A 27,672-nucleotide genomic window follows, 5' to 3' on the forward strand; every position below is an offset into this window, starting at 1 on the left:
TGGTGTTGCTGTGGCTGAGGTGTAGGCCTGCAGCTACAACTCCGATTGGACCCCTAGCCTGGGAACTTCCATATGCCTCTGGTGCGGCCCTAAAAAAAGCAATAAATAAATAAATAAATAAATGAAATAAAAATAAAGATTCCTCTGACATGATCTTATTTCCCCTGGGAAGAGAACTGCTTTTGAAATTGAGATGGGGGAAATTCAGTAGCCTAAATAGGTCTGATGTTAACATTTGTAGATCCTGGAGAAAAATTATAAATGGGGTCCACATACCATAAGTCCAAGTTACTTAAAGTTATAGTTTAAGGTAGGAAGCTATTAAAATGTCCATTTCATCTTCTTAACCTGACAAATATATGCCCAGAACAATAGCCAAACCCAGGTACAAATTTAGATACATTTCCACATGGAAAATGGTAATGCAAGGAGTGCTGACCCCATCGTCTGGCTCAAGAGTCCACTTCTCTTCTCTTACTGTTCTCAACCCCTGCACTGTGAAAGGTATTGCATGGCCCATGTAGGTACTTCAGTCCTTGCACCTAAGCTTCAGACACATCTCCAGAAAAACAGCCACCTTTTGGCCACTCTTTGTACATGGCTGCCAGATACATGATGTGGCCTTTGGAGGATGGAGCTGGGGGAAATGCCCACAGAACGGAGACAGGTTAAGGGCTTTTTAGGTGGGACATACAAGGTTCTGGGTATCTGGATCAGAAAGTAAGGTGGGGGAGTTCCCATTGTGGCTCAGGGGTAACAAACCTGACTAGTATCCATAAAGATACAGGTTCGATCCCTGGACTCACTCAGGTCAGTGGGTTAAGGATCCAGCATTGCCGTGAGCTATGGTGTAGGTCACAGAGGCAGCTCGGATCCCAAGTTGCTGAGGCTGTGGCATAAGCCAGCAGCTATAGCTGTGATTCGACCCCTAGCCTTGGAACTTCCATGCGCTGCAGGTGTGGCCCTAAAAAGAGAAAAAAAAAAGGAGGTGTTAGGGCCTATGGCCTGAGTGGGTGTGGCCTCTTGGTTCCAAGGTCAGCTGAGTCTGTGGTGAGCAGGGCTAGAATAGGTCCAGAGTGAGTTCTTCTGCAAGACTCCCAAGCTATGCGTAGTCTGAGTCTGTGTGCCGGTGTTCAAGTAGACCTGTACCAGGGTTTGTCTTTGCTTTCTGAAAAAGAGAATTTAATCAGTATGTAGACTCTTTCTTCTCTAGTCAAGAGCTTCAAATACAACTAGAACATAGAGTCTCGTTTTTTTTTTTTTTTTTTTTTTTTTTCAAAAGTAAGTGTGTCAGTGCCCAGATCCTTCGGTGGAATCTTGGGCCAGCTTAGCCCCTGTTCCCAGCGGGGATGGTACAGCTCTATTGAGAAAGTTCTCTAAACCATCTGGAGTGTTACGGTGACATTTACTTTTCTCTAATTTGCTCTCAGTGTGCCATTCAGCTTCCTCTGTTCTCGAAGGACATCCCTGAGTTTTAAATTGGCTGTTTTCTTTATTCATTATCAAAGACTAACATTAAGACAACACAGAAAATAATGTTGCATTTCAAAGCAACAGCTGTGCTGTCTTCGACAGTGCTTTATTAAAAGTCTCTAAGTTGTGTACTACATTGAGTTTTCAACTTTTCAGAGAATGACACCAATTTTTATCCACTTCCCCAGATTTTTAATGAGCACTTTTTCCCCTGATGTCACTATCAGAGGGTGGAGAGGTATGGTTTTTTGGTTTCCGGCTGTTTCAATTAAGGAGATGATCATTATTTTGTGTACTCTAACATCTCTAATAAATCCGATTAGGGGAAATTCTGACACAGAAAGTGGCTCAGTTGACATTGATTTTTAAAAGGCATTGGTAATTACTCCAGATTGATAAACCTCATCTGTTCCAACAACAGATGCCTTTCGACAAGAAGGCCCACACCATAATTTATCTTCATTTTTCCTCCTGTATTTTCTGCCCATCATCCTGTGTGTTCTGGAGTGTGTAGGAATAAATAATCTTCTGCAGAACAAAGGAAATAACAGCAGATTCAAATCTGTATCAAGTCGCCAAAGCCGTCACATCACACAGTGATGCAAAGCTGTACAAATCATCATTCTGAGTCTATCAACATTTCCATGCTGTTTCCTCAATAGGAATAATTGGATGATTTATATTTCCTGCTGACTTTTAAACCTGACTGTCAGTGCATAAAACAAATTAGTTTTAATAAGAACTTTCACACGCGCACATAGAAATGGAGTGATGAGAATGGTAAATGGAGGTTTTCAATAATTGTATTGACAGCTTCCCTGAAAGAATATCCAGGTAATTAGGATGATTAAGCAATAATGAGCATCCACTTATTATTTTTATCCTATTTCAGAATGTTTAATGAACTTATTAATGAAAAGCATGCTGTCTTTAAAATAATGAGTCTCTTTTTTCATCAGTACTGAAATGTTATACTGATGAACTTGAAAGCTAGTCAGACTTGAAACAATGATAAAATGCAGACCACAGATTCATCTGATAGATATGTTTCTTTATGAAACAAGTCTCAAATGAGTTGCAGTTTACTAAAATTGTTGGGTTTTATTATTTAATTTTTTTTAATTTTAGAAAGTATTTTTTTAAAAATAGCAAAGCATATTATTTATAAGGCAAATTATTTTATGCTGAAGGAGTTTTGATGGAATTATGTTGTTAATTTGGTATAATGTACAGATTGTAAATGATGTCAGAGATAACCTGGTAAATGGAATTTATAAATACTATTTTCTTTATGCATGACATTGTCACAGAGCCGAAGGATTGTGGTCACATGCGTAGAGCCTGACCTATGATTTAGAGTGAGTGGTTGAAGTCAAGTTCGGTAATTGAAAGTGGTAGAGTTAGTTGAGATCAAATCACAGATTTCTCTGAAATCCAGATAATGTTGAAAAGTTTTATGGAAAATATTAAGTTATTCAAAACTGGGAAAAAAGGGTGGAGAGAAATAATTCATTTCTCCATGCGACTATGGAAAGATTGTCATGATAAGGTTAAATCATAATGTGTCCATGTGATAAACTTTATTTTCTGGAATCTAGTAGTACTAAACAGTTTGGTCATTATACTATTGATTTTTCTTCATTATTTGAAGATTCAGGCTATTTAGCAGTAACTCATTCTTGGAGTTACCACAGTCTCCTCACAGTTTTTCCTGGCCTCAAGCAAGAAAAGTTATTTCACTCCAGTAAATTTAGCAAGTGTTTTATTCACAATTTACATCCTAACTATTGTACAGAACTCAAGTCTGAATCCCTATGAATGTGGAGGCCAGAAAATGGAAACGTAGATACAACATTCATCGAATATATCAAGGCTGTTTCAACCTTAAATTTAAAAAATCCACCATTTTATCGTAATATGAAGACATAAATATATCTAATTTTATTCCTTTATATATTTGTCTGATTTTTATTTTTTCATCTATTTGTTATTTCTGTGGAGTAAAATGTACCAACTAGCAAGGTGTTTATTAAGTACTTACAGTGTACTCTGTACCATGAGGAATTTAAAGCTAAATTGGAAGTTTCCTGTCTTTATGGAGACTATTACTGAGTTAGAAAAATAAGAGAAATGCATGGAGAAATCTAAAAATGAAATAAAAAAGATTGTTAGAGCTCAGAGAGAAAGATGCAGTCTGGAATAATGAAGAAGCATTTTTTTTTTTTTTCTTTTTAGGGCTGCACCTGCACCATATGGGAGTTCCCAGACTTGAGGTCAAATCGGAGCTACAGCCATCAGCTTAAACCATAGCCACACCAATGCCAGATCTGAGCCGTGTCTTCATGTCTGCAACTTACGCCACAGCTGACGGCAGCACCAGATCCTTAACCCACTGAGTGAGGCAAGGGATCGAACCCCACATCCTTATGGATACTAGTTGGATTCATTTCCTCTAAGCCATGACAGGAACTCCAAAGAAACTCTTGATTAATTAAACTGAGCCTAAAATATATCAGATATCAAAACTTCCTTGCACTAGACTTGCTTATATTGGGAAATACGTAGTTGTATGCCTGTAATATGTTTTATATATTTTTATATGTATATACACTATACATTTATATAAAATATGAATGCTGAAGCTATTCATATATATGAATACACTATATATATGCACATATATATGTAAATACCACATATACGTATAATGTATATATTTATATACATTGAATAATTTCATTGTTCCATGGCATGAAACCCAAACTTAGTTTCATTTTATGTGTTTGGTGTTTAGGATAATATCATTTTTCATGAATAAGTTTAGAGTCTCCATTTAGTATAAGCACTTTTGGTCACAGTTCTCATTATTTTGTGATTTAAATTCTCACTAAATATTACGTGATTTAAAAGAAGGAACAAAGAAAAGAATGATGTTGATATCCTTGTGCAAGATAAGCACCACCCAATAAATGCACTCACAGTAAGAACAAAGTAAAAGGTAGTGATGAGGTATAAGTTAAATAGTGTCTAAGAAAGTGATTTTAAGGCAAAATTCACATTTTAAAAAATAAAGCATAAGAAAGTCACATTGTTTGAAGGCTAAAATATTAGGAGGGAATAAGACCTCCATGTACTCTATGGCATTAAGAAACGGTAATTACTAAAGGTATTTTAAGAAAAAGCTTCACGTGGGTCATTTTTTTCCTCATCAAATTAGAAAATGTTAGTGAAATTTGAAAAGGCTTAAGGTGTAATATAATCAATTCATATGCCACTAGGCAGAAATAAGCTTTGAATGGAGATTTGGAACTCAGGTGAATATACAAAGACCTCCAAATATGTTCTCAGGAATATCGAGAGATGATGACAGCTAAGAGTGAAAAGTAGAAGGGGTACCAGCAGAGAGTAGAGGGTCTTAAAAATCAAAAAGATTATGGGAAGAGTCTGGAATTCTGTCAGTTATAAACTTATAGGTTAGACTGAATTATAGCAAGAACTTTACATAAGAGTTAAGGTATTAAATTGTCTTGATCGGGCCTTCAATGCCAGCTCATTTTCTTGCTCTCTAATCCTCATTTTGACCATCGTTTTCATATTTTTCACATTGCCAGATACGATTATGATGAGTATCAAATTATGAAGAAGCTGGCATGTGAGTGTGTGGGTACCTGGAAGGGTATGCCGCGTGCACAGTGGTTGGAGAAGGAACAGTGATGTGTGATTAGGAATGGGAGGAATTGGCAACACAAGCTGGAATCATGAGGCAGCTGCTGGCATGGCACAAGACTGTAGCTTACCCTAGGTAAGCCCTGTTGCCACCTCAGGGCTTCTTGGCAAATTAGAACTTGAATCATCACCAATTTGAACTTATATGCCTTCAAAGCCTTTAATATTAATAAAGTGCAAAGAATAAAACTTTTGATTATTGAAATGTTAAGGACTTGAGCTTAAGTTCAAAGTGGCTGTCTACTAAAGCTTTTAGGAAGCTCCTCAAGGCCCCCCTTTGAAAGTGGAAATACAGTTTTGGTATCAGTGATCTTGTTGGAAAGCTGTCCTAAGAAGTAATCTTCAGGGAATGAAATGATGAGGTCTTGAATGGAGAGAGGGAGCTGAGGAGATAGTTTTGTGTGTGGGCACTAGGGCAAGTAAGATCCTATACTGTGTAATAATTCTCATGTTTAAACAAGTGAACATGGATGCTGCTGGCTTTTTGAGAGGTTGTTTATGCCAAATGCCATATAGGTGCTTTAAATATATTTCTTTTATTTTTATGATATAGATTGTCAGATTTGACTTAATTTTGTTCAGTCCAGTGGGGATGCAACTATGTAACACGCTAAATGAATGTGAATAAGAAAAATAAAGATGTCCTATGAAAACTAAACCAATAAAGTTCATATATATATATTAAGTGACCAGACCAGCTGTCGTAGAAAATAATTTATCCTGATTTCTCAGTGTCAACATAAACATCATTTCTTTTGAGAGAACTTTCCTAATGTTTCGATAGTGCCAGGAAATATTCCAATCATACCGTTCAGTATATTTTGTTTTATTTTATTTTATTTTATTTTGTCTTTTTAGGGCCATACCTGCGGCATATTGAGGTTCCCAGGCTAGGGGTCAAATTGGAGCGGTAGCTGCTGGCCTACACCGCAGCACAGCAACGGGGATCCGAGCCACATCGTCAACCTACACCACAGCTCACAGCAATGCCAGATACTTAACCCACTGATCAAGGCCAGGGACTGAACCCACATTCTCATGGATCCTAGTGTTCGTTAACCGCTGAGCCACAACGGGAACTCCCAGGGTATTTTATTTTAATGATGTGTTTAACTTCTGTTTTCCCTCTTAGATTTTGAAGTTCGTGAAAACAAAGACTATTTCTGTCTTACCTAGGGATAACATTGTCCTTCTAGGGATTAAAATAGTTATTTTCATAATTTTTCATATATTTTCATAATAAATCCTCAGTAAATACTTCTTGAATGTAAGGATGCAGATCAAATCATCAGTATTTGTACAACCAAATAGCTACAGAACAAAAGAGCTGCAGAATCCCAGAATTCCAACTAGGATGTCTCAGGGTGTCTTAGGTGTTGAAGGAGTAGATGGCATTATAAATTGTTGTTTGTTTGCTTGTTATTTAATTTTTTTGGAGTATAGTTGACTTATAATGTTGCGTTAGTTTCAGATGTACAGCAAAGTGAACCAGACATGCATATTGTAAAGTGACCAGTAGTTATGTTCATCTTGCTAGGAGAAAGATTGTGTAAACAAGGCAATAGTCAGGACAGGTAAAACAGAGCAAGATACTCCAACTGCCAAAGGTGACGATGCTTAGCTGACTGAGTCATGCGTGTTGACTTAGCATGACTGTCTGCCCACCAGGCAGGTCTACTGGGTGAGAAGATTTTATCAAACTATTAGAATGTAGCACTCTGACATTTGAATCATAAAGTCAACTTCTGTGGTCAGGAAACCTTCTGATAATTTGAATCCCCACATACTTTTCTTGCATAGAGAAGGAATGCTGATCACATTAATGTAAATGTCGATTCCACTTGACATTTTTATTCTTTCTCTAATCTCCTAAGTTGAGATTTCTAATTTTTTTCAGTCTTGTGAGTTTTGTTAAGATGACATATCCCTGAAAGACACTTGCCAACAAAACCAGCTTCCTCACTTGCAGGGCTCCGAGCCTAATTCCTTGGGACTCATGCAAGTACAGTATCACTCCTGAGACTTCCTGCTCTCACCTGTGATATGAGGCCTCCTCACCTAACCTCACCTATGATACCTTTGATCACTGTGACATTACATAGGAAAATATAACTGCTTTCTCTTACAGGCAGTCAGCTTCTGGCTGTGACCAAATTGTGGCTTTGTGTTATAAGGGGATTAAAGTCCATCACTAGTCTTAATCACAAAGCATAAAGGTACAGAATCATCAGATCACACAGCTATGTCTCTAGAAAGCCAAACTGCAATCAGAAAGGGAGTGGATTTGATGAAACAAGTCAGTGAAACCAAGACATTTGGCTTTTTCTTTTTTTCTTTTGTTTCTTGTCCATCGGAGGAACTTGAAGTTTTCAGTAGAGGAGAAAACTTAAAATACTTTTACGATATTTCAGACCCAAACAGATACCACACTTTGGAAGATAAAACTGAAAGTAGCTTTAGACCATTAAGTTTTGTAAACCCCACTTTTTAATCAAAAGGTATATATTCAATTATAAATAATGTCAGAATTGTGTGGATAGTTGGGCAAATATCTTGAATACATTTTTCTTCTGTTCATTTTCTTACTATACCCATTTGATTTTGCCCTTAGGCAATAACTTATTTCTCAAAAGAGGATCTATAAGAATAACACCAGTTGCTGACCTGATCATCACTTCTGTCCTCCTGCAAATTGGACAAGGTGAGTTATTATTTCTTCTTGCAAGAAAGACTTAACTTTCTGTATTATATGGGTTGTTTTCATTAGTAGAAGCTTCAGCCTTGGGTTATTTGTGCAAAGCTGATGGTTTGGTTCATTTTTCATAGTGAATAGCTTTTGAAATTTTATCTTAGATGTCACTTGGTGTTTGCTTGGTGTTGCTGACTGTTAGCCATTGAAGTAGGTCTTATTGACCTAGCACCTGTGGGTTTTGCAAAAAGTATGGGAGCAGGTGAAAAGGCAAATGAAATGGAGGCATATTTTAGATGATGACACCTGGTCCCCAGAGAAGCTGATTTATAGGCCAGTAACCATTCAGTGATAAAATGAGTGTTTGGGTAAACCCATTCAGTATTTGGAAGATTGAAATGACTAGTTTGTTTCCCAGTGGGTCTGGCCAAACAGATAATCTGGGGAGCTCAGATTCAGAATTACACCATTGATTAACACTTAGAACTTTTTGGCTGGGACTGGCGTAAGACTGCTGAGACACAATTAACTGGCAGTTGTGAAAGTTCAAGTGCAGTGTGCTTCTCTTGCTGTGTTAGCTTGTCCCCAGGCTGCTGAGGTTGTGCCAAGCTGTGAGTTGGCCATTCCTCATGCCCACAGCAGCCTAGTGTATCTCCTCTTCTCTTTGATCAGGTAAATTACTTATCTTGATTTCATTAAGTGTTTTTAATCTTGTCCTTTTGTTTAGAACATATCCCTCTGTTTCTTCATGTCGCTTGCCTCTCTCGGTTGATTTCTGTGCATTAGTTGAAACAGCCGTCTTTCCCAGTCTTGAAGCAGTAGTGGTCTGTGTAGGAAATGGACCTTATTGTTCAGCTATTCCCTAGCTCTTGGTTGTCTTTCAGACCTTTGTGATTATCCAAGCAATCTATTTTATTTGTAAGAACACCTAGTAGTTGAGAATGTACCAAGACCTTCCAGTGTCCCAAGGAGAGGACCTCTAGATTCAGACTGCCAGAAGCTGGTCCCTCAGGCAGCAGCTCTTAAAAAACTCAAATATATTCAGTCCTGTGGGACCATAAGCATAAGCCCCACTGTCCTCCAGAGCCAGGCAATCTGAAAATGTCCCTGGCAGAAGACACAAAAATAAGGGTGCCAGCAAGGGTACAAACCCCTCTCTGGAAGACACCAGTGAACTGGAGCAAAGCAGAGGGGGAACTCAGAAATTGTGTCCACCAGCCTTGGTTTCCTTGAGAGCACCTCCAGAGGCTCCTTGAAGTGTGCCAAACCAGAAGCCTGCCCCTAGGTCAAAGCTCCTGGACAGGCAAATCAGCCTCTTTCTCAGAAAGACTGGAGGTGTGTTCCAGCCTGCTGTATGTGCAAGCGCATTGGAGGTGGTAATCCGCCAGGAACTGGCTCTCCAGTTGCTGTAGTTCTGTGGCACTCAGGAGTGCAAGACTCCTAGCCTTCAGAGCCAGGTGATGAAGGAGTGTTCCCTAGGCTTCAGCTGCAAAAACTGGGTCACCAGATGTAAAAACAGGAGCACTAGATGTGCATGGAAGCTCCTCTCTGGGAGATAATGACATTCTGGAGCAAGGCAAAGGGGAGTGCAAAGATGGCTGACACCTGCCGCAAAAAGGCAAAACTACAGAGAAACAAAAAACTAAAAAAGCTGGTCTATCAGGGGAAAGAAAAAGTCTAGAATTTAGTCAATCACTCCATCCATCCATCCATTAATTAAAAGCCTGGAGTAAAAAAAAAAAAAAAAAAATTGGTGCCCACCAGAATCCGTCCCTTGAGAATATCCCAGCACACCCCTGCCCCTCCTTCTGATGCCTTAAAATTAGCAAATAAACTTCCTTTTACAGAAAGTCTGGGCACTTTTTAAAAGCTACTGCTGTGCTGGGCTGAGGGGCCAGTGAATTTGCTTGTGAGCCTTTAAGAGGCGTTCTCAAGTTCACTGCAGCCCCGTGGGTCTCCTGGCCATGAGCCGAGTTGGTTTGAAAACTAGATATTTGGAGACTTCATCTCTCAGGTGTAGGTCTGAAAAATCAGGGTGCTGCATGTGGGATATGAACCCTTCCCTCTTTAGGGAGAAGAGCCAGGTTTTGAGTTCCCTCCCAACTGTGGGTGACCATGTTGGGGGGTGGGAGGTGAGATTTACGGCCAGACCTTATCTCAGCCTCTCATACTTGGCTTTGATGTGTTTCTCTTCCCTTTTTGGCCCAGAGAAGTTGTTCTGCTAGTTTTTAGGTCATTTTAGAAGAAATTGTCCCATATGAACTTTAGCTTTGGTGTGTCCATAGAAGGAGGTGTGTTTAGAATCTTCTTTTCTCCACCGTGAACCAGAACCCACTTCTTATCTTTTCACAGATGTAGATTTATGGTATAGGTTATTGCTTATTATTTGAATTTTGTTTTTAACCACCAGCCATTTTCACAGTTGGATGTTTCTGTTACAAAATTCTGAGCCAAATGACTTTGTCCCACTTACGTCATCTATAAAATGGAGAAAGCAATCCATAAAATAGGTAATACCTACCATATAGAGTTATTGGGAGGGTTAAACAAGTCAGTACACATAGAGAATCGAGAACAATTTATATCATGTAGTAAATTCTTCATAAATGTTAGCTGTGGCCACAAAAATAGCGATGAGGGTGATGAAATGACAGATATTTTATGTAACTTTTCATGTTCAGGTCTCTGCTGGTTTATAATAATTCAAAACACTACCAGAGTCTTTCTCCATAAAATATAATTTTTAACTCCTCACCAATCAAGAAGAAAATTTAGAGAGTCTTCAAGGAGCCTCAAGCAGATATGAAATTGCACTGGGTCCTATGCAGATAAGACAGAGGGAGCAAAAATCACGTAGCTTATCTGGCCATCTTGATAGTCAATCTAATAATAGGCTTAGAAACTTTATTTTCTAGAGAGAAAATTAGGAGAGTGAAATTCCCTGTCGAATAATTAAAATCAACACAGCAACTGTTTCAAAGAAGAATTTATTAATTAGTTTAACACTTACATATTGGGAACAAAATTCTTGCATTCCTGGAAGTTATACTCTAGTGGGAGAAAAATGACAAGCTACTAAAAATTTGCATGCATGGTATTTCCCATGGGGCTGAGTGGTACTGAGAAAAATTGAGGATTTCCATCTTTGGTTGGGTCTTAATGAAGGAATCACTAGGAATAGACTAGACAACCAGGTAATTGAGAGAAAGGGGGAAGTGTGTCCCATAGCATCGTCAAGATGAGCATTCCAGGTAGAGACAATGGCAAGTCAGATAGTCTGAGGCATTTAAGACGTGATGACAATTTAGGTATTTCAGAAATAGTAATAAACCACTGTGGGTAAAGCTGAATGAACAAGTTTCAAAGCAAGAAGAGATATTGTCAGTTTATGTAGGATTTTTCATGAATTAAATGAAAAAAAAAATTGCTGACAGATTTTGAGCAAAGAAATCTTCTGACTTACAGGTTTTTCTGTTTGTTTTGTTTTATTTATTTATTTATTTATCTGGTCTTTTTAGGGCCACATCCTCAGCATAAGGAGGTTCCCAGGCTAGGAGTCAAATCGGAGGTGCAGCTGCCCTCCTGTGCCACAGCTATAGCAATGCGGGATCTGAGCTGTGTCTGCGACCTATACCACAGCTCACAGCAATGCTGGATCCTTAACCCACTGGGCAAGGCCAGGGATCGAACCTGCATCCTCATGGATGCTAGTCAGATTCGTTTCTGCTGAGCCATGATGGAAACTCCCTGACTTACACGTTTAAAGAAGCCCTCTGGTGCTATGTGAAGAATTGACTATTAGGGAGGAGAGGAAGGGTACTAGGAGAAAAGCTTTAGAAAATCTGTTATATGAACCTAAGCAAAAGCTGCTGGTTGCTCGGACTCACATGGAAATATTGGAAAGGAATGGATTCTGAATGTATTTTCACAAAAGGGTTGGTTTATGCATTGATTCTGTCATAGAAGAGAGAAATACAGGCAAGTGCTGTGGGTGGCGAACTTCAGAAGGTCGCAACTGCTTTTGAGGAAATTGGGGGTGGCAATTTGGCAATGGTGGAGCTGGGACTGGTGAGTCAGTGAAAGATCCCAAGAAGGAACAACAACCAAGAGAGAATGATGTTCCAGATGCCAAGTGAGAAAATGTTTCAAACATAGAAATATCAACTGTATCAAATAATGCTGTTAAGTCGAGAAAGGTATAAAATAAAATAGGATCATTTCATTGTGTGACACAAAATCTCTGGTACCTTCATGGTGAGGGTGGGGAGAAAAAAAAAAATCTCTTCTTCGGAGGGGGAGAGTTCGATATGAGAACTGTTTTTCTAGAGCAGCCCTGACTAGGCCCTGCAGTATTGGAGCTGGGCCACATCAGGGTCACTAAGCTCAGGGAGAGGTCTTTGCTATTACCGGCCGGAGCTATATGGATTCCATCAGACCACAAAGGCTCTCCCAGAATCTGAATGAATAATGAGCATGATTCTTTCTATTTTTTTTATTTTTCCGATGAACTAGGCCTAGCACTTTGACATGCCAGGAATCTAATGGATGTGGTTGAATTTCATAAAGCAGCATGTGGCATTTGGGTGGGTCCTCATTACAACCGCCAGCACTCAGTCACCTGTTTGTTATTGTTTTAAGCCATGTACTTGCACCTTGAAGCTAGAAACATGGTGACAATTTTACATCCACTCACCTTGTACACACTGTGAATGAGCCGTCCTAACCATCTTTGGAATCCTGTTGCTATCATCCGGTGAAATTAGTTTACATCAGAGTATCTCCGAGAGTTCTAGTGGGAAGTACGTGATTTGATAACTGGCTTCTCAGTATTTCCATTTAGATATTAGGGAGATTTCAAATTTAATTCCTGGTTTTCTCTGCTAAGCCTACTTCTTCCAGAGTTTCCCTATTTCTGTTTGATGACAACTCCGTCCTTCCAGGTATTAAGGATATTTGAAGTCTGAATGCTCGCTTTCTCCAACACCTCAAATTCAATTCATCAGCACATCCTGTTTTCTTGACCTTTAAGTTATATCCTAATCCAGTAACTTTCATCCCCTTCTACTGGCAGTATCTTGCCCGAAGCATCATCAATTCAAATCTAGATTTATTGCCATATTTTCCTACATAGCTTTGCCTGTCTATGCTTATTCCCCACTTACCCGTTATTACCGGACAGCAACCAAAAGACTTATAAAATGTAGATCTGATGATGTCACCCTGGGGGTCTGAGTCCTTGCTTGATTGCTTAGTTCTTTTCAGTGGTCCGCAAAAGACTTACCTTATGGGTCTTCCCTGTCATCCTTATTTCTTTTTTAATTAATTAATTAATTAATTTTTAATGGAAGTATAGTGATTTAGGAGATTCTGTCGTGGCTCAGCAGTAACAAACCTGACTAGGATCCTTGAAGATGCAGGTTTGATCGCTCAGTGGATTAAGGATCCGGCATTGCCGTGAGCTGTGGTGTAGGTCGCAGATGCAGCTCGGATCCTGCTATGGTTATGCTGTAGGCCGGCAACTGCAGCTCTGGTTAGACCCCTAACCTGGGAACCTCCATATGCTACAGGTACAGCCCTAAAAAGCAAAAAAAAAAAAAAAAGTATAGTGATTAACAATATCATGTAGTTTTAGGTTTACAGCCCAGTGATTCAATTATATATATCTCGTATACATATATGTGTGTGTGTGTATATATATATATATATATATATATATATATATCTTTATAAAACATTGCAGATAATTCCATTGCTGCACAACAGGTTGTTTTTGGCTATCTGTTTTATGTAGAGTAGTGGATATATCTCCTGGTGCTTTATCCTTCACTCACTGTGTTCTAACCAACTGTCCTCTTTGTTCTTCTTTTTCTACTGTACACAGTGTTTATTGTGACACACTATATAATTTACAGATTTTTTTTTTTTGTCTTTTTAGGGTCACACCCATGTCATATAAAAGTTTCCAGTTTAGGGGTTGAATCAGAACTGCATCTGCCGGCCTATACCACAGCTCACAGCAATGCCAGATCCTTTAACCCACTGAATGAGGCCAAGGATCGAAGCTGTGTCCTCATGGGTGCTAGTCAGATTCATTTCTGCTGAGCCACAGTGGGAACTCCAATATATTATTTAGATTTATTTTATTATTATTTGTAAATTTTCTGTATCCCCTCACTAGAATTTAAACTTCATGAGAGAACAAAAAAAATCTTTTTCAGCTTCGTTCAGTGATGACTCAAAAGTGCCTTGATCTATCTGGTATCCGGAAGGGCCTTAGTGAATATTTGTTGAATAAACTGAATATATGAACAACAATTTCATCCTCAGACTAATCTTATGATGTTGATGTATTATTATTATTATTGCCATTTTGTAGATAAGGAAACCTAGGCACAAAGATCTTAAAAATGTTTAAATTCATATAGCTAGTAAGTGACTAAGCTTGAATTTGAATGTAAAAAGCCTACATCTGGAATCAACAATTAAGTAGTCAAGTTAGCACTCTTGAAAACCATCCTGCAGCATATGAATATTATAGAATAGTATTTATTTCGAAATTAAAAAGAATAAGGTAGTTTTACGTGAATAGAAATGAAGAGACATCCCTTTCATTAAGTTAAAAAACTACAGAACAAGTTCTGTAGCATAATATTATTTTTAAAATTCATGAGCATATGCATATATACACATATATATTTATTGTCCAATGATATTAATTTTCTTACTTATGAATATATACGAATAGAAAATTATCCTAAAGGTAGATATAATGCAAAGAAAAGGAATTTTTAGGAGTTCCCGTTGTGGTGCAGTACTTAACAAATCCGACTAGGAACCATGAAGTTGCGAGTTCGATCCCTGGCCTTGCTCAGTGGGTTAAGGATCTGGTGTTGTCGTGAGCTGTGGTGTAGGTTGCAGATGCGGCTCGGATCCCACGTTGCTGTGGCTCTGGCGTAGGCTGGTGGCTACAGCTCTGATTTGACCCTTAGCCTGGTAACCTCCATATGCTGCAAGAAGAGGCCCTAGAAAAGGCAAAAAGACAAAAAAAAAGAAAGAAAAGGAATTTTTAGAAAAATCCATTTTACTTTTGAATATTTTGCAACCAGCAGTTGTTACCTCATAATTTAAATAATTGTGGAAAAAAAAAAACCCATAACAACAGAATCCCCAAAAATACCAAACGTAAGTTCATATAAAGGTCAACTTCCCTTTTCCCTAATGAAGTTCATAACATTTTTGTTTACCTCAAAGTAGAGATACACCCATTAGCATGGTAATTGGCTTAACTAATCTGGTCCTCTGTGGGAGTGAAGATGCTGCAGAAATCTTTACTAAACCTTCTGGAAATAATTGCATTCACTTGCACAGTATTCATTCAGTAATATCCTGCAAAGCCTATGGAAGATGCTGGCAATGTTACTTTCTTTCAAATGTGACTTGAGTAGTTCTACACTTAATCCCCTCACTTCTCCAAGTATGGCTTTCTGAATTCATGGAGTACACCCAACAGTGGCAGCAGTGATCTCCAATAGAGGACAGCCAGGAAGTGACATATTTGAATTCTTTACTGATCATAAATTGTTGCTAAGTCCTTGAGGGTACATGTTCCTTTTGAGAACTGCTGTTCAGATATGAGAAACGTTAGGAAATTTAGCATTATCCTAGTGTGTTCACTTATTCATCCTCAAATACAGGACTAACTATATTTTTATATAATTTATAACATAAGGTATTGTCTTTAAAACTTTTATAGCTGCACCTGTGGCATATGAAAGTTCTCAGGCCAGGGATCGAATCCTATTGGAGCTGTAGCTGAGGCCTATACCACAGCCGCAGAAATACTGGATCCAAGCTACCTCTGCAACCTACACCACAGCTGGAGGCCTTAACACACTGAGCAGGGCCAGGGATCAAACCCACATCCTCACGGAGACAACATCAGGTCCTTAACCCACTGAGTCACAAAAGGAACTCCATGAACTCCATCATCTTTAAAAGTTGTGATTGAACTAGCTTCCTATATATGTAATAACTAATTTATGGACCTCAGATAACTTTGCAAAATTGAAACAGATTTTTTTAATTTTTAGAAATGGCAAATAAGGAAAAATTCAATCATTTTTATACTTTTTTTTTTTTTTGCTTTTTAGGGCCACACCATGGCTTATGGAGGTTCCTAGGCTAGGGGTCTAATTAGAGGTACAACTGTCTGCCTACACCCACAGCCACAGCAACACGGGATTCTAGCCATGTCTGCAAAGTACCTACACCACAGCTAACAGCAATGCTGGATCCCCAACCCACTGAGTGAGGCCAGAGATCAAACCCATATCCTCATGGATACTCGTCAGAGGCATTTCTGCTGCGCCAAAATGGAACTCCCTCACTTCATTTTCTTTTCTGATATGAATCAATAATTTTCTTCCTCTTACCAATTCTATTTGTATTTAACATATATATATATATATATATATATATACACACACACACATATTTTTATCATTATAGTTCTCTATCAATTTAGTCACTTTATTTGTGTATACAATTCAATTTAATTGTATTATTTTCATCACAGTTCACGTTTTTAAGAAATTGTAATATTAACTGAGGGGAGCAAATGAATTATCCACAGTACTTTCTAGTGTAGATAAGCATGTGGAAGAGTGAGCCCTTGCTATGTGAATGCAATGACGAGAGTAAGAAAGAGGAGATAAATACAGTTTGATTGGATCAAATGAAACATAAAGATCACATGAAAGTGGAAATAGCGTAGGAGTTCTGGCCTGTCATTCTATGTTACGTTTTGGTTTAATATCCAAAACCCTTCAGATTCCATTTATAAGTTTCTAATTATTTATTTTTATGCGCAAAACCAACTAGATTTTTGCTCTCTCTTGTAATGCTATCAGCTCTTGCTTGAATTGGCCATTGAAGAGCATTTCAGGGCCAAGGTTATTAAAATATTTCTAAACAAGAAGTAATTTCCCATGAAGTCTCCAAGGCATTGGATTTTAAGCCAATACCTATATTATGATATTTAGGGCTCTCTGATCTTCATTTGTGCATATCCCAGTCAGCATATGATCACAGCTGGAAAAATGACTTGAATAATGAAATAAGAGGCCAAAGCAATAGTTCTTAGAATAGAGGCCATTTGTTAATTGCCAAAGATGGATAATAATCAAATCTCAAGGTCCTGTTACTGGAGTTGTCTTTTCAACCCCAGAGATGAATTTAACATTCCTTATATTCTTGGAATGGTCACCGGAGTAGAGCAAATTCATATTCCCATGCTAAAATGTAGTAAACGTGCAGTTTACTGAAGGAATATTCCAGGAATTCTGAGTCCTAAGTGATCCTTCGCATGTTTAGTTTGTTCAGTTCAGTGTGCAGGGTGTAGCGGGTGGAGTTCCTCACCTGCAAGGGTAATGACATAGTCTGTGTCATCATCGTCACCGTCACTGTTATCATTATCACCCCTTTCAGTAGTTTGGGTTTCTTGAGGTAACAGCTGTAAGCCATTTAGCATATCCCCTAGTAGGTAATAACCATGCTCAAGTGGATTCTTAGTGAACGTTGTATAATGTTGCTAAGTCGCAGATTCCCCATTGGTAAAATCTGGATTCCAATGCCTGTTTCTCAGATTTTCCATAGAATGAAAGTTGAATACTGTCTGCATTGTTTAATGCTAAAAAAATAACTTGACATGTAGTCCAAGCTATAAAATCGAGCTCAACGTATTTAACTCAAAATTGAGCCAAAAATATTCTCACAAAGCAGGTGGTCAAGGGTGTGTAGAATCAGCTTTCAAAGAATATTCATCCTCTGAAACAAAAGTCAGTGGATGTATATTCTTGTTTCTCACGTCTCCTACATTGCACTGAATTCTCCCTACAAGCCCACAATAGACAAATACATTTGGAGTTCCCGTCGTGACGCAATGGTTAACGAATCCGACTAGGAACCATGAGGTTGCGGGGTCGATCCCTGGCCTTGCTCAGTGGGTTAAGGATCCAGCATTGCCGTGAGCTATGGTGTAGGTCACAGACACGGCCCGGATCCTGCATTGCTGTGGCTGTGGTGTAGACCAGTGGCTGGCTGCAGCTCCGATTAGACCCCTAGCCTGGGAACCTCCATATGCTGCAGGAGCGGCCCTAGAAAAGGTAAAAAGACAAAAAGAAAAAAAAAAGACTAATACATTTATCTATTTTTATGGGAAACATCTCAAAACAGTAAATCTTAAATTTTATAAAAATCAATGAAGGAAAGAATTTGGCATAATTTACAATGATACATTCCTATATATTTTCAACCTTTCGTCACAACTTCTATCCTTCTTCTTTCACATGTTTGTCCTGAACATTGCTTTCAGACTGATTTTTCTTAAGTAGAGTACAAAAAGCAAGGAGGTTGGAATCAGACTAGCCATGTTTATACTTTCAGCGTTGCTACGTAAAGATGTAAAACTGGGACAAGTCCGTGACTTCTCAGCTTTCTTTTTTATAAAATGTGGATAAAAGCATGATTGTAAGGTTCTACAAGGATTGCATGTAATATATGCAAAGTGCCTAACCAGGTACTAATTAAGTTGTAGCTCTCCTAATTCTTGATTTCATGTTAAAATATATCCTGTTCTCCATTTGTTACTTAGTTTTTTTCCCCATGGATAAATCCCATAGGACCAATTATTGAGACACTTCCTTCATAGACTGTTTTCAAGGTAAAGTCCCCTGTCATTTCAGCTTTGCTCAGTTCCCTTTGTCTCTCATTCTCCCTCCAGGTTGGGAGACTATGACAAAAAGAGTGTCTGTGACTTTAATGCAGGCTGAAACTATGACATTGGTTATTAGAAACTTGAAGGAGAGTTTCTTAAAACTTTTGTCTCCTAAACTGAATGTAGACTATAATCTACTTTCTTTCTAAAAAAACATAAGCTCCAGGCCTCAGTATCTAGAATATTCTGAATTCCAGAAACCATGATGAATTTTATTTCTTGGAAAAATCTGAACTCCCTTTCCCCACATACGCCCTCCTTTACCTTGTCCTTGAAATAGTTTCTCTTTTCACCAACACTTTCCCATCTAGACCTTTTTTTTTTTTTTTTTTTTTCCTTTAGGTCTAGGTTCAATTCAGAAAAATGCTTCCTTGTCTTAATTTGGAAAATTCAGTTTTACTTTCTCTTGGATCTTTCTTTTGTGAAAACAACAGATGCAATTATTTTGTTCATATTCATCTCCCTCATGATATGTCCATGAGAGCCAGGCAGAGTCTGTGTGTTCTCCCCTTTATAACACCAGCACAGGGACAATTCTACATACACCCCAGTCATTTTATAGATATTTGATGAGCCAGCACAGGCAGAAATGGAGAAAGGTGAGCACGGACTGCCAGAGATTGTAACTTGTTCCCTGTGTGTCACGCAGTGTTTTTATTCCTCCATTTATCTTTGAGATGTAGTTACACTGATGTTATATTTCTCTTCTCATAAGATAAACAATAGGAGAAAAATTATTTCAATGAAAATATAAGTGAGTGAATATAAAATAAAGTTGACTTATATAGGTCATGGAATTTTAGTTTTACCTCAGAAGGTCAATTTCTTAATCTTTTTGGAAATTTGATTATTATTTTTATTAAAAGAAGTAAAAGAAATGACACCCGCAAAGGCCAATTTAATTACTTTTAACTTTTGTTACATTTCCAGCTTAGCCATCTACGATGGTTTGGGGCAAGTAATTAATTTCTCTATGACCAAGCCCTTGCCTATAAAATGGAGGAAGAATAGAACCTATCTCATAGAGTTTTTAAGAGGTTAAAATGATTTAATATATGTAAAGTACGAGATGATTATAATTCTTTTGAGTTAAAAATAAAAGCCTATATATAGTATTTAATACTCTACCTTGTCAGTTTCTTAGGTATGATACTTGTATCATCAAGAAACCCATGCAATTTGCCTTTTCCCCTCTCTGTTTAGTAAAAATACATGTGAAATAAGTTAGCATTCACTTTTTAGTAACTAATTTTCTCCTGGTACTTTCTGCATCGTGCTATCTAATATGTTTGACATATAGGAAAAGTTAAACCTTAGCAAAAGTTTTGCCCTTTATGTATCATAGATAAAACTATATGAATAGTTTGGTTGGTTTTATTGGCCAGAACAGCAAATGCTAAATTTGATTCCTTATATTTGGAATAAGTTAGTCCCTTAATGAGCTTTCAGTAAACATCTGGTTTACCAAACAGCAGCCTAATAGATGGACAGCCTCCTCCACGGTATCTGAAAATCACACTGGATTGTGGCAGATTCTGAAACAACAGCTGTGCTGATCAGCAGGGCACACCAACGATGTTCATTCAAGAAAGTCTAGTGAAAGTTTAGTGTAAGGTCTGTTTATGAAGGCGGAGGTAGGATGCAAGGATCCAGCAAGGGATGGGGAAGCATCAGGTTCCAGTGAATGCGGGGCGCCTTTAGGGCTGGTTCGCCCAAAGGAGCCAAGGTGATAGAGGACAATGAGTGAAACTGAGCACCTGGGGAGAGTGGCAGCACTGAGAGTTTGATCCCCAAGGCAGAGGAACTCAATTCAACTGCAGCCTGGCAGTAAGGAGCCGAAGGATCCATTTCTGTTTCTCTCTCCCTTTCTCCTCCTCTCCCTCCATCTCTCCAGTGCATCAGTTCTCTGATGCCTCTGGTGGCCAAACCAAAACTGAGGAAAGAAGAGTTGGGACGGGGGTTGGGGGGGAATGATGCCCCCCACCTGCCCCTTCATCACTGGGTGATGAAGCCCACCCTCTCCTGCCCAGAACCAGATAGAGAAGGAAGCCCTGAGGAAGCATCCAATGGGAAAATGGAAGTAAGTTAGCCCATCAGCCTTCTGGACAATTTTGTATTTTTAAGGTGCCTTGTATGAAGTGAATTCAGTTATTTCTCTCCTTATAATAAAATCTGTATAGTGAGTCCATGTGAATAGAAAGAAAACATATCTACCTGTATATGACACAATTTGTATGGCTCAACTTTGGTGAATAAAAATAACACAGGAATAATTTTATCCCCTGGTAAGCTAAAACAACTTGCAAATGGAATTCAATTATTTTCTAGTCACATTAAGATTTTAGACATACTTTCTATATTATCCTAGCAGGCTGCTATCTTTGAGTGTTTATGTTTCCCTTACACTGATAAGTGTTTACTTCCCTGGTCTTTCAGTTTTAACACAGCAGTGTTTATTACAGAAGCTTGTGCTATAATTATGTACAGTATTGCCCTGGATTGTTAAGGCCTGAAAACATTTTCATTATTGATTGAGGCTCAGCAGTATCAATGTTTAGGTCCAGAACAGATAGGACGGCAGGTAGCAAATAACTACACATTTGTGTGGTTATCTTGCACAATTCTAATGGTACTGTGAGATCATCAAATTCACATCATTTTTCTTTGGATTCCATGGCAAAGCCAATTTTAGATTATAAAAGTGTAGAATTCAATTAGGGGAATACTGTTATCCAAATAAACTAGTGATTTATCTGTCATAGAGTATATACATTTTGAATATGTATGTATACTTTCAATCTGAATTTTATCACCTAAGAAAAGCAATGACAGCCTAAGTTTATCTTCTATGGTCGTGGTAAATGCGAAGGAGTAGCTGTTTAGGAGTACAGTTCTTTTTGGTCTCAGGACTCTTTGTATTCCTGAAAATTGTTGAACATCCCAGAGGTTTTTTTATTTACACAGGTTAAACCTAGTGGTATTTGGAGGTTAGAAATGAAAACTGAGAACATTTTAAAGTATTCATTATTTATATCAAAACGATGATAAACTTAACATTATTAATACCTATCACGTATCTTATGGGAAATATATTTCACAAAACAAGAACAAAATAAATTGATGAGAACAGCGGTATTCCATTAGGTTTTTGCAAATCTTTTTGATCTCTGGCTTGATAAAAGATACTTGGACTCTCATATGTACATCTCCATCCAGGCTGCAGTGTACATATTCTTTTGAACTATTCGAAGACAATCTGGCCTCACACAGATAATTCAATTGGAAAATGTAGAACCTTGTGGCTTCTGAAAGGGTCTTGAGGACCCCCGAGGGCTCCAGGCACCATACTGAGCTTCAGGCCATTTTTTCTCAATAGAAGCAGTCAACGAAGAATGATGGACTGATTTCCTTTGAACCCTGTCCCCTGATGTTGACTTGAAAGGAGAACAACAGTGTTTTAAGAAATGTATATGCATTTCATCACTTAGTAATCATACCACCCTGTAGCTAAAAATGGGATTTTAGCTGCTAAACTGGAGGCACAGAGAGGAACATATCTAAAACCACAGTTAATATGAAGAGAAGCAAAGATTTGGATCATCTTTGATTTCAAAGACTAAGCTGTTTTGGAGTTCCCGTCATTCCTCAGGGGAAACGAATCTGACTGGTATCCATGAGGACACAGGTTCAATGCCTGGCCTCACTCAGTGGGTTAAGGATCTGGCGTTGCCATGAGAGCTATGGTGTAGGTCGCATTCGCGGCTTGGATCCTGAGTTGCTGTGGCTGTGACTGTGGCCGGTGGCTATAGCTCTGAATCCTAGCTTGGGAACATCCATATGCTGTGGGTACAGCCCTACCAAAAAAAAAAAAAGGAAAAGAAAAACTAAGCTGCTTCCACTATACCATGCTATGGGAAATTCTGTTCATTAACAGCATTGACTTGTGGGAATTCAGAAGGGAATAGTTTCACCTATTAGTTGATGTGGTTTAACTTTCATGTATGACTTTTCTTATATAATATTTAAGAGCTCCATTGCCTATGTGCTTTTTATCTTTTATCATGGTTATTATAATTTTTTCAAAATTATTTTCAAAAGAATACTTAAAATGCACTATGTGGATAATGATGAGTCTTTGGTGAGCATAAAACTATTTTTATTAACCCTTAGTTTTTAGATATTCTTCAGTATACATACTTTCTTGCATTGGCTGTATAATATGCATAAAGAAGTTAGAAATTAATTTTTCCTCTTCCTTATCAACAAGCATCATCATCAGTATCTCTCTCTGCTTTCATCTCTAATGCCCCACAGACAGGATTGATTATTACAGAATCCTGACCCTTCCTAATGCCTTAGAAAAAAAAAAAAAAGAGTTTCTCCATATTGTCATGAATTCAGTGGAAAAGAGCATTAAAGATCCTATCTAAACCAGACAACCTCTATTCACCCTAGTTCTCATAGCTCCTGACTACAGAATACAAGAAGTTAGGCCTATAACACACCCTTAATTCTGGGCTTCACACTCAAGTGGGAAATGTCTCCTGTTCACTGGGAAGACTTTGCCAAATTCCAATATCCTTGCACAACTGGCAATTTTGATAGAAGCTTTTTTAATTCCCTTCTTGGAATGTTTGGTGAACTGGCTGCTTTAACATTTGACCTATTTTCTCTGATAACTTTCAAAAGATGCTTTGATTGCATATCTAATGAGTTTAGAGCATAGGTTTTAAAAAAGTATTTTACCTGTTATGAAAGTCATGTTTGATTATTAGCAACTCTTTGAACTATTAGAAATAGATAAAAATTTCTCCCATCACCAGTAAAAATGATTACGTTAGTTGAGTTCACATAATGGACGTGCATGCACATACACACACGAATACACATGTTTTAAATCTTAATTCATGGTCTTACGTTTTGATTTTTTGTTCTCCATATATTTCCCTGGCAATGTATTAGGTTAGTATTTTCCTATGCAAGTTATTAGGTTTATTATTGGTATAAAATCCTGTAGTTGGGATGTACAGTCATTTTTAATTAAGGATGAGATTACTTTTGGAACTTTTGGAAAGATATTAATAGTAAGCAGAATATTTTGAATATTGTTTATTCATTCCTTAATTGCTTTGTAGTGAAGTTTGTAGCTACTCATCCTCCTGAGTGAAGTTTATGAAAATTCTTATCTCATTATGCCCTTGCATCTAGTATTGAATATTGTCAGTGCAGCTGACTTTGATGTTCATCGTTGGCTGAAAGAAAGCTGCTCCACTTTTAAAATCTTGATTATATTTTGGGCAGTTAGAAGGAGAAAGGTAAAGAGAAAATATAGGTATTGAATCTTGTCTGTCCATAGGTACCTTTTTACCCCCAATAAAATTCTGTTTCTGTTCATTAAGAAAAAAGGAGACTGGGCATTGAGTTAGCAACTAGCTGATTCTGCTGTGGAGGTCAGTATGGCGTCATCTCTTAAATTTCAACTCTTTATCCATAACATGGGGCAAATAATAGGACCACAATCACATGATTTTAAGGAGGATAAACAAATTGTTTAAAAAAAAGAGGTTGATCATGTGTTTAACACTTTGTTGGCATTTTATTAAATGTTAGCAATTGTAATAAAAACTTTATATTACTATGAATATAATAGTACTTTTGATGTAATTATCTTTTAAAGATATGGATATTAACATTTTATACATCGTATATTTCTCACTATTATTAGAAATATTCATCATATCGTCTAAGTGGTTACGGGGGAAATACAAGAAGACTGTTGACTGTTGTATATTTCTTAACTAATTGCTAATTCTAAATTAATTAGATTTCCTACATAATTAGTCTTAGCGTCTTATCTCCCCTTTCTCCAAAGTTTATAACTTAATTTTCTTTATCATATGTTATTACTTGGGCTAACTTTTCCAAGACAACGTTATGAAATAATTGTATAGATAAAAATATTTCATATTGAAAATATTGACCCTTAAATAGTACTGCTATGAACATTGGGTGGATGTATTTTTTAGAATTGTAGTTTTGTCTGGGTAAATGCTCAGGAGTGGGATTGCTAGATCATATGTCAACTCTCTTTTTAAAAGTTTTCTGAGGAACCTCCATATTGTTTTCTAAAGTGACTGCACCAGTTAACATTCCTAAGAGTTTAAGAGGGTTCCCTTTTCTCCTCACCCTCTTTCGCATTTATTATTTTGTAGACTTTTTAATAATGGCCATTTTGACCAGTGTGAGGTGGTACCTTATTTTAGTTTTGATTTGCATTTCTCTAATATTAGCTTTGATGAGTATCTTTTCATGTGCCTCTTGGCCCTCTGCGTGTCTTCTTAGTCTTCACAACTATTGCAACAGGAGAGAAAGGCTAGAACTCAGTCTAATCTCAACCTGCTGAAAAGACAGGGCTGGAGAGATTTTAAGAGCTGGGGAGGCAGGGAGGAATCTTAGGACCCTTGTGCTTACAAATTGGCCTTACTAAAGGGAAAAGTAAACTCACTTTCTCATATCTCTATGGATGAGAGTTTGTCTTAACAACTAGAGTTGTGGGAGGAGTTGGGCTCCCACAGGAACTAGAAGGTAGGAGCCTTGGAGCTGTAGGGGAATGCTAGTTGCTTAATGATCGTATTTCAGAGTTGGTTCCCAGGTCCTTAAGAAACACATCCTTGGGTTGTAATACTGGTAAGAAGTTTTTAAAAATGTTCCTGTCACAAAGGGGAAGAGAGAAAGAACAAGTCTTCTAAGCTAATAAATATTTTCAGAAAAGGCAGATGAGGACACAGAGGAAGAAGTCTGTCCAAAGTCTAATCGGCCTGAGGGAAAAGCTAAAGCCTTCTTGATTCCTGTGTACAGGAATGTGTAGATTATAAATATAAGTGATGTATGTAATTGATGAAATAGAAAATGCAACAACATAATAGAAAAACAGTTTAATAGTACAGAAGATGGAAATTTAAGATCTAATCAAAGAGAACTATACAGAGACTTTATAGAAAGGCAGATTTACTAAAGGATTTCACAATTAGACTGCCATGAATGACTGTCCTCCAGCCCATGGATACGATGACTCAACATCATACAGATTACATAAAGTACAAAACTAAAAAAATAAATAAGTACTATGATTATTATTTAAAATGCAATAGAATTTTAGCTTGGTGTTCCACTTGGTAGTACAAACATTTATTTGATAAAGGGGAAAAATGAATAGAGCGTATTTCGAACAAGAGAATAATTAAAACTTAATTTGTTCTATCAGTTTTGAACACATATTAATAAAGGTTATGTGATTGTAACACTGCAGTAAACATGGAAACAGATAAATGGAACAGGACAAAAAGTATCAATATTTAGGTAAGAGTTTTGCAGGTGATAAAGATGGCATTAAAATTTGTTAGAAAACGGATTAGTTCTTACATGAGTAGCATTGTAATAGCTGGTAATATGTGCTACATTTTCTCAGGATTTTCAGTTTCATAAAGATATTAAGCAAAGTATCATTTTTAGACTCCAAAGTCATTTCGAAGTATGAGATTCTCAGCTCTCACCTCTATATAATTTTGGGAAGTTGTCTTTGCCACTATATGCTCAGTCTCTTTTACAAAATGGACAGCAGTCATTAACTCATATTATTTTAAAGATTACACTAAATGTATGCTATTTAGTACTTACCATAATGACTAACATATAATTTCCTTAAATATAAGCTATTGGGGTATCATTAGTTACAAGTGAATGGCAGTTAGTTGTTCCAATATTCTTGATCCCAAAGTTTTGTCATCAAGCGCTTGTAGCTATTACTGCACTGCCAGTTAGAATATAGTTATCAGTATACCAGTCAGCCATGCATTTGTTCAGTGTACCAATCAGCCATGCATTTGTTCATTAAGCAACCGTTTATAGATTGCCTAGCAATTTTCCTAGGCATTTTGGGAGACAACAGTGTGTCAGGCAAGGTTAACTTGAGGTGGGTTAACGAAGACAATAAAGATGTTAAGTAAATAAATTAAAAATTAGCCAGTAGTAAATTCACTCCGAGAATTAAATAAGTTGCTGGAATAGTTTTTAAATTTTATTGGAGTATAGTTCACTTATATTAGTTTCAGGTGTACAACAAAGTGAATCATATAGAATATATATGTATATATTTTATTTTCCCATATAAGTAATTACAGGATATTAATTGTTGTACAAAAGACCACTAGAATATTGAGGAAATGTTAAAACAATAAGACTTAAGGCCAACATCGCTGCAGTTCCCTGGGCAAAGAGGAAACTGGTGAGATAGCACATGTCTAGAGCTAGGCAGTTGCTGGATCCTGGTTTTAAAACCCAAGACAAGGAGTTAGAATTGTTTGCTAATATGAAGGAAAACTATTAGAATGTTTTTGAGTCAGAAGATACCATGGTCTAATTTATATTTCAAAGGATTGCTGTATGGAGAATGAATTATTAGAGGCTGCATTAGAAGCAAAGAAGCCATTAAGATATGATGGTGTTTGGGTCTGAGGTGGTAGTAAGAGAAATGGAAAAAAAAATTCATGAGAAAGTCTGAGACTGGCTTGATTTTCTTGGGGGATGCCTCTTTTCACATTTTTTTTTCCAGCAATTGTTATTTTTTTTTATTTGTGGAATTTTTCTTTCTGAATAACTCTATGGAATTGGGAGATACTTGGCTTTATTGCCTAAAGAAATTTAAAATATGTATAAAACTTAGAACTACAATAGGCCCAATAAAATGGAAGTTTTGAAAGGTTGGAGGATATGATAAAGACAGTAAAGGAAGTGGGTTTATGTGGGGCAAGAGAAAGTTGTTGACCCCAATGGGAATGTCAGGTTTCTAGATCTTAAAATAGTTATGTCTCTGTGTTTAAGAGTTTGAGATAGAACTGTTCCATTGATTATCTATCTGGCCTGGAAAATAAGTGAGGAGATTGAAAAAATTCAAAGGAATATAAAACTACTCACACATGAAAACGGGAACAGATTCTTAACTCATTGAAAA

General features: G+C 37.4%; 1 long non-coding RNA gene across 11 annotated transcripts in view; it reads left to right on the top strand.

The window, feature by feature from the left end:
• Nucleotides 1-27,672, top strand: part of LOC110262070 (uncharacterized) — a 1,266,882-nt gene that overhangs the window by 410,364 nt on the left and 828,846 nt on the right. For 5 of the 11 annotated variants that reach the window (XR_014813695.1, XR_014813705.1, XR_014813708.1 and 2 more), the window contains one exon: nt 7,811-7,900. This is a non-coding gene — a long non-coding RNA (uncharacterized LOC110262070). Of the gene's footprint in view, nt 1-7,810; nt 10,517-27,672 lie in introns of those variants that run through there. The other 6 variants (XR_014813699.1, XR_014813696.1, XR_014813706.1 and 3 more) reach the window with 3 other exon arrangements.

The sequence above is a fragment of the Sus scrofa genome, chromosome 8, assembly GCF_054392235.1.
Source record: "Sus scrofa isolate SSC_HxYL_T2T_F1_AM1 chromosome 8, Sscrofa_HxYL_maternal_Yorkshire_Landrace_v2.0, whole genome shotgun sequence".
Taxonomy (NCBI): Eukaryota; Metazoa; Chordata; class Mammalia; order Artiodactyla; family Suidae; genus Sus; species Sus scrofa.